This window comes from Venturia canescens, unplaced genomic scaffold, assembly GCF_019457755.1.
Source record: "Venturia canescens isolate UGA unplaced genomic scaffold, ASM1945775v1 PGA_scaffold_60__1_contigs__length_31988, whole genome shotgun sequence".
NCBI lineage: Eukaryota > Metazoa > Arthropoda > Insecta > Hymenoptera > Ichneumonidae > Venturia > Venturia canescens.
Genome location: NW_025108623.1, coordinates 27,501 through 31,989, shown reverse-complemented (window position 1 = coordinate 31,989; position 4,489 = coordinate 27,501).

Here is a 4,489-nt window from a genome sequence, read left to right as displayed (position 1 = left end):
TCGGGCGTCGCACGACCGACGAAAAATTTCGCCCAATTTCAAGGTACCTGGGCACGTAGCTGCGCATTTTCCTCGACGCACGCCATCGAGGGAACGAACGTCGTCGGGAGACGTAGCGAAACTCGTCACGTAGGGTCTAACGGGGGAAACGAGAAATCCTCGGTCGGTGGACGCCCGGTGCGGGCGTCGCACGACCGACGAAAAAAAGTCAGCACAATTACAGAGTCTCTGGGCACAAAACCGCGATGCTTCGTCTACGTAGGCTATCGGGAGAAAGGCGAATTTGGGATCGTCCGAATATCTCGAAAGTTGCGTATCTTGTGAGTTTACTCGTCGCTCTTGACGCGTGTTGCGGTCGAACGGGTAAACGGCGGGCTTGGATGCTCGCTCGAATCTTGAGTCCAATCCCACCGGATCGTCCACGTGTGCGTAACATTTGGTTTAACGAAATTCCCACTGTCCCTATCTCCGACGACGAAGAACCATAATTTCCTTTAGATATCGTCAACGCAAGCATGAGCGAGCTACGTAAAATCTCTCGGTCGGTGGACGCCCGGTGCGGGCGTCGCACGACCGACGAAAAATTTCGCCCAATTTCAAGGTACCTGGGCACGTAGCTGCGCATTTTCCTCGACGCACGCCATCGAGGGAACGAACGTCGTCGGGAGACGTAGCGAAACTCGTCACGTAGGGTCTAACGGGGAAACGAGAAATCCTCGGTCGGTGGACGCCCGGTGCGGGCGTCGCACGACCGACGAAAAAAAGTCAGCACAATTACAGAGTCTCTGGGCACAAAACCGCGATGCTTCGTCTACGTAGGCTATCGGGAGAAAGGCGAATTTGGGATCGTCCGAATATCTCGAAAGTTGCGTATCTTGTGAGTTTACTCGTCGCTCTTGACGCGTGTTGCGGTCGAACGGGTAAACGGCGGGCTTGGATGCTCGCTCGAATCTTGAGTCCAATCCCACCGGATCGTCCACGTGTGCGTAACATTTGGTTTAACGAAATTCCCACTGTCCCTATCTCCGACGACGAAGAACCATAATTTCCTTTAGATATCGTCAACGCAAGCATGAGCGAGCTACGTAAAATCTCTCGGTCGGTGGACGCCCGGTGCGGGCGTCGCACGACCGACGAAAAATTTCGCCCAATTTCAAGGTACCTGGGCACGTAGCTGCGCATTTTCCTCGACGCACGCCATCGAGGGAACGAACGTCGTCGGGAGACGTAGCGAAACTCGTCACGTAGGGTCTAACGGGGAAACGAGAAATCCTCGGTCGGTGGACGCCCGGTGCGGGCGTCGCACGACCGACGAAAAAAAGTCAGCACAATTACAGAGTCTCTGGGCACAAAACCGCGACGCTTCGTCTACGTAGGCTATCGGGAGAAAGGCGAATTTGGGATCGTCCGAATATCTCGAAAGTTGCGTATCTTGTGAGTTTACTCGTCGCTCTTGACGCGTGTTGCGGTCGAACGGGTAAACGGCGGGCTTGGATGCTCGCTCGAATCTTGAGTCCAATCCCACCGGATCGTCCACGTGTGCGTAACATTTGGATTAACGAAATTCCCACTGTCCCTATCTCCGACGACGAAGAACCATAATTTCCTTTAGATATCGTCAACGCAAGCATGAGCGAGCTACGTAAAATCTCTCGGTCGGTGGACGCCCGGTGCGGGCGTCGCACGACCGACGAAATATTTCGCCCAATTTCAAGGTACCTGGGCACGTAGCTGCGCATTTTCCTCGACGCACGCCATCGAGGGAACGAACGTCGTCGGGAGACGTAGCGAAACTCGTCACGTAGGGTCTAACGGGGAAACGAGAAATCCTCGGTCGGTGGACGCCCGGTGCGGGCGTCGCACGACCGACGAAAAAAAGTCAGCACAATTACAGAGTCTCTGGGCACAAAACCGCGATGCTTCGTCTACGTAGGCTATCGGGAGAAAGGCGAATTTGGGATCGTCCGAATATCTCGAAAGTTGCGTATCTTGTGAGTTTACTCGTCGCTCTTGACGCGTGTTGCGGTCGAACGGGTAAACGGCGGGCTTGGATGCTCGCTCGAATCTTGAGTCCAATCCCACCGGATCGTCCACGTGTGCGTAACATTTGGTTTAACGAAATTCCCACTGTCCCTATCTCCGACGACGAAGAACCATAATTTCCTTTAGATATCGTCAACGCAAGCATGAGCGAGCTACGTAAAATCTCTCGGTCGGTGGACGCCCGGTGCGGGCGTCGCACGACCGACGAAAAATTTCGCCCAATTTCAAGGTACCTGGGCACGTAGCTGCGCATTTTCCTCGACGCACGCCATCGAGGGAACGAACGTCGTCGGGAGACGTAGCGAAACTCGTCACGTAGGGTCTAACGGGGAAACGAGAAATCCTCGGTCGGTGGACGCCCGGTGCGGGCGTCGCACGACCGACGAAAAAAAGTCAGCACAATTACAGAGTCTCTGGGCACAAAACCGCGACGCTTCGTCTACGTAGGCTATCGGGAGAAAGGCGAATTTGGGATCGTCCGAATATCTCGAAAGTTGCGTATCTTGTGAGTTTACTCGTCGCTCTTGACGCGTGTTGCGGTCGAACGGGTAAACGGCGGGCTTGGATGCTCGCTCGAATCTTGAGTCCAATCCCACCGGATCGTCCACGTGTGCGTAACATTTGGATTAACGAAATTCCCACTGTCCCTATCTCCGACGACGAAGAACCATAATTTCCTTTAGATATCGTCAACGCAAGCATGAGCGAGCTACGTAAAATCTCTCGGTCGGTGGACGCCCGGTGCGGGCGTCGCACGACCGACGAAATATTTCGCCCAATTTCAAGGTACCTGGGCACGTAGCTGCGCATTTTCCTCGACGCACGCCATCGAGGGAACGAACGTCGTCGGGAGACGTAGCGAAACTCGTCACGTAGGGTCTAACGGGGAAACGAGAAATCCTCGGTCGGTGGACGCCCGGTGCGGGCGTCGCACGACCGACGAAAAAAAGTCAGCACAATTACAGAGTCTCTGGGCACAAAACCGCGACGCTTCGTCTACGTAGGCTATCGGGAGAAAGGCGAATTTGGGATCGTCCGAATATCTCGAAAGTTGCGTATCTTGTGAGTTTACTCGTCGCTCTTGACGCGTGTTGCGGTCGAACGGGTAAACGGCGGGCTTGGATGCTCGCTCGAATCTTGAGTCCAATCCCACCGGATCGTCCACGTGTGCGTAACATTTGGATTAACGAAATTCCCACTGTCCCTATCTCCGACGACGAAGAACCATAATTTCCTTTAGATATCGTCAACGCAAGCATGAGCGAGCTACGTAAAATCTCTCGGTCGGTGGACGCCCGGTGCGGGCGTCGCACGACCGACGAAATATTTCGCCCAATTTCAAGGTACCTGGGCACGTAGCTGCGCATTTTCCTCGACGCACGCCATCGAGGGAACGAACGTCGTCGGGAGACGTAGCGAAACTCGTCTCGTAGGGTCTAACGGGGAAACGAGAAATCCTCGGTCGGTGGACGCCCCGTGCGGGCGTCGCACGACCGACGAAAAAATGTTTCATTTTCTCAGAATATTATCTTCGATAACTCCAACAGCTCTGCTAATGTATATTTTTGTACCCATTCGTCGTGCTTCGTCAAACGCGGACAGAAGCGAGCATAATCATTACAAATCTATTTATATCTGTCTTCCCCATGTATATTGATTTCAAGTTCTTCATTTCGATATTGTTGAATTATTATATTGTTCATATTGACAAAACGTAGATTAAAAATTGTCAAACTGTCCGAAGAACTTTGTTAACTCATCCTCCCTGCTCGTCAAGAGTGGAGCTTCGAGTTTTTCCCCCTTTACCGCCATGCTTAAGACCGCTCGGCTGCAGGCCAAGTTACGGCGCCCTCGTACTAGTATCAGAGAGTAAAAGGTCGTCGTCGTCGTCGTCGTCGACGACGACGAGTACAAAGTCAATGAGTTTTGTACTATGGGTATGTTTTCGTAAACATTTCTCCATGCCTTATACTGGATGCTATTAAATTTTTTTGTTTTCTCTCGTTCGGAGTGAAAAATATTTCGAAAAATTCGCCCAACGCAGCATGACCACGGGTCGGTGTCTATGACCGAATGGCCCTTTACGTGGTCGACGCCATAGGCGGTTTTAAACGAAAAATACGCGTTCTTCGTGAACGCAAATTTTACCGAGCATCGACTCACCCGTTACCGGGCGAGAACACACAACGAGAAACGTATGTTTCATACGATAGTGTCTCTGACGGGGGAAACAAAGTTTTTTCCGAGGCACTTCGAGTCGCTTTGTGAATGAATATTCCTAGCGTCGAGTATCTAAAAGTTGAGAGTGTTTGAAACGTAGCCGAATGCGGGTTAGCATTTTCATGATTGATTTTGTAATCCGTGGAAACTCTCTTATACGAGCGGGTTTCCGAAATAACAATACGGAAAGACAAGAGTGTTTGTCTTAAGAAAAGTAAAAGGGTCG